This window comes from Equus caballus, unplaced genomic scaffold, assembly GCF_041296265.1.
Source record: "Equus caballus isolate H_3958 breed thoroughbred unplaced genomic scaffold, TB-T2T haplotype2-0000437, whole genome shotgun sequence".
NCBI classification, from domain to species: Eukaryota; Metazoa; Chordata; class Mammalia; order Perissodactyla; family Equidae; genus Equus; species Equus caballus.
This window is the reverse complement of record NW_027222394.1, coordinates 1,776,203-1,788,323: the sequence shown is the minus strand read 5'-3', so window position 1 is coordinate 1,788,323 and position 12,121 is coordinate 1,776,203. Positions and strand designations below refer to the sequence as shown.

General features: G+C 35.4%; 1 pseudogene; it reads right to left on the bottom strand.

Annotated features, from left to right (window-relative positions):
• Nucleotides 1-12,121, bottom strand: part of LOC138922985 (regulator of DNA class I crossover intermediates 1-like) — an 86,032-nt pseudogene that overhangs the window by 42,803 nt on the left and 31,108 nt on the right.

Below are 12,121 nucleotides of genomic sequence, written 5' to 3'. Positions count from 1 at the left end.
ACTAATGTAAAAATCCCTAACAAAATTTTGGCAAATCAAATCCAATGAATGCATAACAAGGTTAGCACATTGTGACCAAGCAGGGTTTATCTCAGGAATACAAGGTTGGTTTAACATTCAAAATTAATCAATTGTGGGGCCAGACTTCTGGAATGAGAGACTGAGAAACCTGGCAAATCTTGTGCCCTAAAAGCAGTAACAGAACCAGATAACACTCACCAAAAAAATCATCTCAAATATGGGGAGTGACCAATGGCATCCAATAAACTGTGAAGCAGTACTTCAAGAAAAACTACTCAACCTTAGTAGAACCAGTGGGAGCCTGTGGAGTTTTAGCCTTAGGCTGCCACCATCCCTCCACCCCCAACTCCATGGCTGGTAGCCTACCAAGGCTGAGCTTGTCTGGAGAGGGTCGGGAAGGTGGGAGACTCATGCCCAGGGAATTTGTCAAAAATAATCATGGTCTTGGTGGCAAACTATCAAAGAAGCCCAAAATTGCAGCTGCCTGAGGCTGAGATATTTGGAGCAAGCAAAAACCATCCAGAAATTTCATAGAGAGATCCAGAAAACAAAAAGGTACAAGAGGCTTTGATAAACTCCCAGACCCTCCTGGTGGTCTGGAAGGTTGCATACATGTGTAAGGCTGAGTGCAGACTCAGGAGAGACCAGAAAGAGCTACAGGTATCTACTCATCCCTGGCTGAGTGTAAGGTCTTGTGCAAGGGAGGAAGCCTTGTTAGCTGAAGGTACTTAAACACAACCTCCAACTAATCATTGGTTGGCCTCTAAGCACTGCTTAGAGGGAAATTTATACCTTTTAATGCCTGTATTAGGAGAGAAGAAATATATCAAATCAGTAAGTTAAGCTTGCACTTTAAGAAACTAAAAAAAGACAGGCAAACTAAGCCAAAAGCAAGCAGAAAAAGGAAATCATAAACATTAGGGCAGAGATCAATGGAATGAAAAACAGAAAAATAGAGAAAATTGATAAAACCCTAAACTTAGTTCTTTAAAAAGACCAATAAAATTAGCAAATCTTCAGCTACACTGACCAAGAAAAAAAGGAGAAAAGATACAGATGTAGAACTCAAAAAGGGACATCAACACCAACCTGACAGAAACTGAAAGGATTTCAAGGGAATACTATAAATCACCTTATGCTAACAAATCATACAACTTAGATGAAGCGGATTAATTCCTAGAAAAACACATATTACTACAACTGATTCAAGAAGAAATTAGAAAATCTGAATAGATCTTTACACAAGTAAAAAAAATTAGTAAAAAGCCTTCCCACTAAGAATAGCCCTGATGCAAAAACATCTAAAGAATCCACAAATTCTTCTATTAAATAGAGCAAACACTTTACACTTTATTATATGAGGCCAGTATTATCCTGATATGAAAGCCAGACAAAAAACATAAGAAGAAAAGAAAAATTCAGACCAATTTTCCTAATGAATATGGAGGCAAAAATCATAAACAAAATATTAGCAAACCAAATCCAGCATTACATGAAGAGGTTTATATATAATGACCAAGCAGCTTTTAACCCAGGAGTGCAAGGTAGTTTAATACTTCAAAAGACGGTAATATATTACATGTTAATAGAATAAAGGAAAAAACTAGATGATAATCTCAAGGGACACAGAAAGAGCATTTGACAAAATCCATGATAAAAACGTTCAATGAACTAGGAATAGAAGGGACTTTCCTCAACCTGATAAAGGGCACCTACAAAAAAACCTACAGCTAATATCATACTTAATAGTGAAGGCTAAATGCTTTTTCCCTAAGAGTGGGAAAAATGCAAGCATGTCCACTCTTGTCACTGCTATTCAACACTGTACTAGAGGTTGTAGTCACTCAGGCAAGAAAAACAAGTAAAAGGCAACCAGATTGAAAAAGGAGAGATAAAAACACCTTTATTTATAGACAACATAATCCAGTATGGTGAAACTCCTAAAGAATCCACAAAAATACTACTAGAACTAATAATGATCTCAGCAAAGTTGAAGGATACAAGATCAATATACAAAAATTAATTGTATTTCTATACACTAGCAATGAACAATGCAAAAATGAAATTAAGAAAATAATTCAATTCACAACAGCATAAAAAGAATAAGATACTTAGAAATAAATTTAACAAAAGCAGCACACTGCTTATATATTGAAAACTGCAATACATCACTGAGGGGCCAGCCCAGTGGCCAAGTGGTTAAGTTCACACGCTCCACTTCAGCGGCCCAAGGTTTTGCCGGTTCGGATCCTGGACGCGGACATGGCACCACTCATCAGGCCACATTGAGGCAGTATCCCACATGCTACAAGTAGAAGGACCCACAACTAGAATATATAGCTGTGTACTGGGGGGATTTGCGGAGAAAAAGCAGGACAAAAAAAAAAAAGGATTGGCAACAGTTGTTAGCTCAGGTACCAATCTTTAAAAAAAAAAATCCATTACTCAGAGAAATTAAAGAAGATCAAACACAATGTAATATGGTTCAGCCATAAAAAAGGAAATCTTGCCATTTGTGACAACATAGATGAAGAGGGAGAACATTATGCTAAGTGAAATAAGTCAGACACAGAAAGACAAACACTATATGATTTCACCCATACATGGAATCTAAAACGTCACACTCGAAGCAGAGAATAGAATGGTGGTTGCCAGATGCTGGCGAGTAGGGGAAATGAGATATTAGTCAAAGGGTACAAACTTCCAGTTATAAGATGAGTAAGTTCTGGGGATCTAATGTACAAGATGATGACTATAGTTAATAATACTATATTGTATACTTGTAAATTGCATATTTGTTAATAGAGCAGATCTTAAGTGGTCTGATCACATACCCAAAAATGGTAACTATTTGAGGTGATGAATGTGTTAATTAGCTTGACTGTGGTAATCATTTCACAATGTATATGTATAGGAAATCATCATCTTGAACATCTTAAATATATACAATTTTTATTTGTCAATTATATCTCAATAAATCTGGAAAAATAAAACTCTTCAAACACACTGGAAGGTTCTCTCATGCCCCTCCAAGTCCACACCTCCCAACAGTAACCACCATTCTGAGTGCTATCACCATTCATTAATTCAGCCAGGTTCTGAACTCCACATAAATGGAATTACACAATGGTCCTCTTTTTGTGTTGAGATTCTTCCATGGAGATGCTTGTTACTGCATGTATCAGCAGTTTATTTTTTTTCATTTCTGTGTATTATTTCACTGCATGAATATTATATAATATTCTATTCTTTTGTGTGTGTGTGAGGGAGACTGGCCCTGAGCTAACATCTGTTGCCTATCTTCCTCTTTTTGCTTGAGGAAGATTGTCACTGAGCTAACCTCTATGTCAATCTTCCTCTATTTTATGTGGGATGCCACCACAGTGCGGCTTGACAAGTGGTGCTAGGTCTGCACCTGGGATCCAAACTTGCAAACCCTAGGCCACCGAAGTGGAGCATGCAAACTTAACCACTATGCCACCAGGCCAGCCCCATAATATTCTATTATTAATGGACATCTCGGTTAGTTCAAATTTGGGACCACTATGAATAAAGCTGTTACGACATTCAAAAAAAAATGAATAGGAGAAACATTTCATGTTCATGGATTGGAAAAATCACTATTGTTAAGATGGCAATTTTCCCCAAATTGATCTACAGATTCAATACAATCCCTATCAAAATCCAAGTAGGCTTTTTTTATTTCCAGAAACTGACAGGTTGATGCTAAAATTTACATGGAAATGCAAAGGACTAAGAAAAGCCAAAACATTTTCAAAAAAGAACAATAAACTGGAAGACTAATACAGTTCTCAATTTCAAAACATACAGTAAAGCTATAGCAATCAGGACAGTGTGGCACTGACATAAAGATAGACATAATTAACCGATGGAACAGAACTGAGATTCCTGGGGGAAAAGAAAAACAACTTACATTTTTGGTCAATCGATTTTCAACAAAGGTACCAAAGCAATTCAGTGGGGAAAAGATATTCTTTCCTTTCCACAAATGCAAATGGTGAATTTAGACCCTTACCTCACACAATACATAAGAGTTAACTCAAAACAGATCAGAGACCTAAATGTAAGATCTAAAACTACAAGACAGAAAAAAACATAGGAAAAAATCTTCATGGCCCTGGCTTAGTCAAAGACTTGTTAGCTATGACAACACACAAACAATTTCTAAATGAAAAAATTAATAAACTGTATCTCATCAAAATTAAAACCTTTTTTACTTCAAAAAGACACCACTAAGGAAAGGAAAAAGGTAAGCATTTCACCAAAGATACACAAATGGCTGATAAGCACATGAAAAGATGCCAACATCATTAGTCATTAGGGAAATGCAAAATTAAAACCAAAGTAAGATACTATTACATATTGATTAGAATGGCAGATATATTTAAAAGACTGACTTTACCAAGTGTTGTCAAAGGTATGCTGCAACTGGAACTCTCATACACTGCTGATGCGATGTAAAATGGTACAAATCACTTTAGAAAACAGTTTGTCAGTTTCTTAAAAATTTAATCATATACCTACCATATGACCCAGCCATTCCACTCGTAGATATTTCCCCAAGAGAAATGAAAGCATATGTCTAAACAAAGACTTCTATATGAACTTTCATAGCAGCTTTATTTGGAATAGCCAAAACTTGGAGAAAAAAGCCAAATGGTCATCAACAGATGAATAAACTGTGCTATGGCCATACAATGGAATACTACTCAGCAATAAAAAGGAATGAACCATTGATATACACAACCAACGACATAGATGAATCTCAAATTATGCTAGGTCAAAGAAGCTAGACCAAAACAAGGAAAACATACTGTATTAATGCAATTTATATAAAATTCTAGAAAATACAAACTAATCAACAGTGATAGAAAGCAGATCAGCAGTTGCCTTGGGATGGGAGTAAGGGATGTAAAGTAGCCAGAGGAAGGGATTACAAAGGTGCCCAAAGAAACTACTGGGGATGATGAATGGTCATTATTTTTGACATATGTCACAACTTACCAAAGTGCACATTTTAGATAAGTTCAGTTTATGGTATGTTGATTATACATTAATAAAGTGTGAAAAAAAATAGACCTAAGGACAAAGAGGAAACAAAAAGAACTGTTATATGGCTATTACAATTCTAGGCAAGAGGCAGTGGTGGCTTAGACTGAAATGGAACCTGTAGAGATGGAGACATGAGCAGATAACTTTAAAGTTTATTAGAATACAGAATTGACAATACTTTGTGAAACAGATATTGGGAGTTGAAGGAAAGGAAGGAATCAGGTACAACTTTTTTTTAGCTTAAGCAACTGAGTGAATAGTGGTGCCATTTACTAAAACGAGGAAGACTGAGACAGAATTACAGAGTCAAAGTTTCTCATTATGATTACCAAGAGTGATTCAAACTGGTTTTACAAGTCTAATGTCTTTTAAAACAACAAACCAGAGTTTAAATACAGACACCTAGAAAATAAAAATGGGGCACTGATCAACTACCATAAATATGAAAAAAATATTATTATGTTTATGATAAAGAAAAAGAAAGTAGTAATTCATAAAACAGGGATTATAAAACAGATGCAAAGCACCTTGGCCCAAAATTTTTTTTAAAATAAATAAATGAAAGGTAGATATGTACATCAGAAAATCGTTACTTATAACTACTTTAATTAAATGCTACATTTTACTTACAGTGGTTTTTTTTCCTTAGAAGTTTTACTTAGGTCTGTTTACGTTTCTAACTAAAACTACTTCTGTCCAGTAAAATCAAATTAATAACTCAAAGAAAGCATGCTACAGGTTCTTTATTTCCTTCAACATCTTTGCTTACCTGTTTAATCTTTCAAATAATGTTCCAAATTGTGCTGTTTTATATGATGGACTGAAAGCATCTTGATTTTTGTTTAATTCGGAAATCACGGAATTAGAATAATTAACATTACTGAGCTGAAAAAAAAAAAGGAAGAACCTGCCAAAAGGGTAAATGTACATATATACAATTTAAATAATTTACCGTAAAACCTCATTTAAGTAGACATCTATAGTTTAAAAATGTATTTTTTAGTCTAAAAGAAAGAGTGTCCTTATTGAGAACAAAATAAATACTGTTCTAATAATGAAAGCAGTGTCAGTATTTGAATGACTGCTAAAATAACAGGGTTGATCTATGGTGAGCTAACCATTTTCTCAGAGGTAAAAAAAGATTAAAAAAAAAAAGACCCGGAACACCAAGATCTTGAGTAAATAAAAGTTAAATATCGCTGACAGAAAATAATGATTTCTCCCAAGGAAACAACTGTACTTATCTCAGTTCCTCCATTTACTAAGTAATTTTAGACTGCTACTTTAATCTTTTGTTTAAAAAAAGATTTTATCTTTCTTCTTTCTCTCCAAAACCTCCCGGTACATAGTTGTGTATTTTTAGTTGTGGGTCCTTCTAGTTGTGGCATGTGGGACACCGACTTAGCATGGCCTGACGAGCTGTGCCATGTCCACGTCCAGGATTCGAACCGGCACAACCCTGGGCCGCCGTAGTGGAGCGCGTGAACTTAACCACTCGGCCACAGGGCCAGCCTCTGCTACTTTAATCTTTCTGAATATCGCTACCACTGAGTGCAAAACGGGGAAAGTATGGACAGACTCTTGTGAAAAGCAGATGTGATAACCCATTTGTTAATGAGGAAGGTACCATATAAAGATATTATAATGGCCCAACACTAATCTATCCAGCAATAATAATTCATATCTGTAGTATATTTTATGTATAAGCCATGAAACACAGAAACGAGACGTCCAAAGACAAGCAATGACAGAAAGAGTCAGAAAAAAAAAAGCGTGCAGGCAAAAAGAGATACTAAAAGTCTTTTTTTAAAAAAACGTCTAAAATCAACAAAAGCTGAAAATAAAGTCTGATAACACATCTCATCTCAGCCTCAGAGAGACAGTGTCAATGGTGCAGGGACAATGTCATCCCTTGAAGCGAGAAACACACAAACAAATCCAAACAGAAGAGAATATTATATATTGGCTCAATCTACTTCTCCAGGGACTAGTAAGCCCCAGACCACTTTTTATTCTAACCTGTTTTTCAACTCATTTTCTTATGTAAGTTATAGTCTCATTTTAATTTTCCTGAAATCTCTCCAAATATATATCCAAATAAATAAATTCCCTAATACTTCACAATGTGACACCACACCTTACCAGGGACGTTAGCTTCTCTTTTCTCTCTTCTGCCATATGAAGTACAACATTATTTACCCCTTTGGAGATAATCACTAACCTGCAGTCTCTAAGTAGAAGATTATTCAAGTATAGATTACACAGGGTCTCATTCTCTATCCTATAAACTATTTAACAAAGCAAGGATGAGTTAAAGCTGATGTAGGATGCAAGTTTTAGTCTTATAAAATACAAATGGAATGGGTAACTGAATGTTTTTCATTGCATCACTCGAAAATTATTGGGGGGCCAGCCCAGTGGCATAGTGGTTAAGTTCCCACACTATGCTTCGGCGGCCCAGGGTTCACTGGTTCAGATCCTGGGCACAGACCTACATACCACTCAACAAACCATGCTGTGGCAGCAACCCATATACAAAATGGAGGAAGAGGGCCACAGGTGTTAGCTCAGCAACAATATTCCTCAAACAAAAAGAGGAAGACTGGCAACAGATGTTGGCTCAGGGCCAATCTTCCTCACCAAAGCAACAACAAAAAATTATTGGGTCCTTAAATTAATAAGCCTAGCACAATACTTCATTTTCCCTTCTCTGAAAAGCAGAAAACATACTTCAATAAAATTGAATATCATTACATATTGTATATAACTATAATACTGTAATATATAACTACAATTTATAAATTATCATAAATTTGCTAATTATAAATTAATTTAGAAATAGTACACAAATATGACATAAAACCACCTCATGCTAAAAATGGGAGAGATTCAAAACTAAATATTCTTGTTAACCTTGTTAACAAGATAGAGCGTTTACATAACCATTTTACTCACTACCATTATATATTAGTATAGTAACCTTTAATAATTTTATATTTTTTAACTCTATGTAAACTTAGTAAAAGATCATTTCTTGGTATGTTCTATGGCGTATATATTTCAAACTTTAAAAATTTGGATGTTTTTATAATTTTAACTATAGAGACTACAAGGATTGAACATTTTAGCACTAAATATCTCTATCTATATACATATATGTGCATAGTCTTGGATGGAAGTGCATATAACCAGCTATCTTTCAAGTCATAGAAAGAATCAAGCCATCACAACTTATACTTTAACAGATTACTCTGACATCACTGAGATTATGTACTGCTATTCACAGGATCCTTTCCATATCATGTATACTGGGCCATCATGACATCACCAACTACTCCTTTACTGTGATTACAATCAAGTATTACATAACACATTGAACTATGGTCAATTTTACTATCAATAATTTTATAAAAAGATGATGATTTCAAAGACTTTTAAAGAACATTCCAGTTTTGGGATTCATAATCTTCTACAGCCCAGAGAATTAAGTTTTTGACCTAAGAAGAATTATCATACTTAATTTCTCTCCTAATTTGGCTATATCTATAGCAACCCACAACTAATATTTTTTCAATCCATAAAAAGAAAAAAAGAGCATATCACAAAAATATAAAATGCTAAGAACTAGTGATTGAAAGGGACCTGTTCACAAACAACCAACCCACTAACTGGGAAAAAATATTGGCAAGTCATATATCTGACAAAGGCTTAATATCCATAATATATAAAGAACTCACACAACTCAACAACAAAAAAAATCAAACAACCCGATCAAAAAATGGGCGGGAGACATGAACAGACATTTCTCCAAAGAAGAAATACGGATGGCCAAATAGACACATGAAAAGAAGTTCCTCATCGCTGATCATCAGGGAAATGCAAATCAAAACTACACTAAGCTATCACCTTACACCCATTAGAATGACACAAATAACTAAAACAAATAGTAACAAATGTTGGAGAGGTTGTGGAGAAAAAGGAACCCTCATACACTGCTGGTGGAAATGCAAACTGGTGCAGCCACTATGGAAAACAGTACGGATATTCCTCAAAAAATTAAAAATAGAAACACCTTATGACTCAGCCATCCCACTACTGGGTATCTATCCAAAGAGCTTGAAGTCAGCAATTCCAAAAGTCCCATGCACCCCAGTGTCCACTGCAGCATTATTTACAATAGCCAAGATGTGGAAGCAACCTAAGTGCCCATCAACAGATGACTGGATAAAGAAGATGTGGTATATATATACAATGGAATACTACTCAGCCATAGAAAAGAACAAAATCGTCCCATTTGCAACAACATGGATGGACCTTGAGGGAATTATGTTAAGTGAAATAAGCCAGATAGAGGAGGACAATTTCTGTATGACTCCTCTCATATGAGGAATTTAAAAATGTAGACAAAGACAACAGATTAGTGGCTACCAGGGGAAAGATGGGGTGGGGGTTGGGCACAAAGGGTGAAGGGGTGCACCTACAACACAACTGACAAACAATAATGTACAAATGAAATTTCACAAGATTGTAACCTATCTAACTCAATAAAGACTTGTATTTAAAAAAAGAAAGGTACCTGTTCATTCTGCTTTTTTTTCATATGCAACTTTCTGAGGACTAGGCACTATTCTGGGAATAAAATTTTGTCTTGTAATATCTCTGTTAGAAGCTAATTCTGCTGACAAAGATGGTGGTGTGAAGCTGCAGTTTTCTATTCTGCTCAATTGAGGTTCGAACATTGTATATGAGTCCATGACTTGTGAGGACTATAGGAAAGAAGATACAATCATGTGATTTGCCAAAATATATAAACTAGAGACAAGGAAAGTTAAAATAAAAGTGAAAAAGGTCACGAGTTAGAGAAAAAGTCCCAAGTAAAGGCAAGTCATCAGTAACTGACAGTCCTTACTAAGACAAGAGAGGTTATCAACTAAGATTATACTTGAGCTCCTTTCCATCTGCCTTTCTCACCGATGGTCCCCTCTACCCTCAAGCTCCATACCTGCATGTCATCTCCTAATGACAGGAAATCTAAGTTTCATTTATCTACAATTCAGGTGAAAGATTTCCAAGAGATTTTAGTATCACTGCCATTATCTTTCTGACGTAGCTTAACTTTGGCTATTCAAAGGAAAGAATAATTAATAATATGGCATTGGACTTTCACAGTTCAAGCTTTAATCACAATCTATGTGTTTTCTAATTGATTAAAGTCTTATTTGCTAAAAAATAATTATTTGAAATATACTTTGAAAGAAAAATAATCTTGGGATCAACATGAATATTGAAAATCACAATTTGATATAAAATAAAACAGTCGGGTCACCACGTTTGAAAACATGAATCGCTCAATGATCACATGAACCCAAAGGAGAACTCCCCAAATGAATTATCCTTTGCAGCTCTTCAGTGACAGGCAGAATCAAATGCTTTGCACACAAAGGCCTAGTCTACATTACCAGAACTCCAAAGGGTTTCTCATAAGCAATCGTTAAAATATTCTTAAGGTATAGGTTTCTTACATTAAAAACTTCTAAAAGAACAATTTTAAAGACTAAAAATTTTTTTAAAGGATAACTAATTTTCTCTGATTCTCAAAAAATTTATATCACTTGATGGTGAAACTGGCAGAAAGTGAGCCACTGATGATTAAGTAGCTAGGAATTAAAGTTTTTTTCCCTTTTGCAATTACTGATTATAGCTTTTAGCTGCTTAACCCACTCATTGTTAATTGTGCTGTTTAGGCAATATGCTGACTCCCGCTAGGCTCCTATAGGTAACATCTTCCTGGTGCCTGGATCACCATGGTAATGCGTGTGTGAGCTGTTTTTCAGGAATTAGAACTCCTTGTCCACTTCAGGCCAGTTGAGACCACCAACTCATCAACTGGGCCCACGGAGATGTCCGACAGGTGACTTGAAGAGGCTAAAAACTCTCCCCTCAGATCATGCTGATGTCGCCATTTTGTGAACGTGGGTCCTATGAAGAGGCATCAAGTCTGACTACGCTTGTGCAGCTCATCATTACCTCACCTCTCCTCACCTCCAATCACCTCTCTCCACATTTCAGACCACGTTGACCCCGGCCCATATGTATCCCTGAGTCTCTGTTTTCGGGGAAGCAAATTTCAGGCTCATGAGCTCGCTTCCTCACATGGCTACCTTGTGAGTAAACCCTCTCTCTGCTGCTATCTCGTCATCTCAGTGTTTGGCTTTCTGGGCGGCGGGCAAAAATGAACCTGGTTGGGTAACAGTGGCATGTCACAATTGTTAAAATAACTTAAAAAAATTTTTGTTTAACTCTCACCTTAACTGGGCCAAGTTCTTCCTTGCTGCCTTGTCTTTGATAGTGTAAACTAATGAAAAGAAAATGTAACAGTTAAACACATAGGTGGCAATAAAATTGATTATCTTTTATAAATATTTAAAATTCATACTGTTCTATACAAATATGAAAACATATGGAACTCTTAAGCAAATCATTCCAGGGTTATAATATTACTGTGTTTTATAAAAATTACATTATTACTAGAGAGAGATTTTTATGATAAGGAAAGTCAAACTATGCATCCAAAGAACACTTAGCATGGATATTAGTTCATTGACTAAGGTCTTAATAGTTTAATAATACTGCTAACAGTCAAACAAACAAAAACTGGAGCTAGGATAATCCCTTTATACATTTTCCAATGAATAAAACAGAGTTGATAATGACTCTTTCAAATACCTAATAATATGCAACCTAGCTAAAACCTACTTGTTTTCCATATCATCAATGCAGAGGTTAGACGGGACAAGATGAGGCGACATTGGAAGTTCTAAATCATGTTTTCTCAGGGGCATTTTTATGTCTCTATTCATATTCACATGATCGGTTTTCTCACAGTTTCTATAATGAAAAAGTTGCAATTAAAAATTAAGAATGAATAATAAAATCTTTTAAAAGCACTGGTTGATATACCATGGTCATTAAGTAAATGTACATCTTAGATATTTACTAAAACCACCTATATTCTATACATGATAGA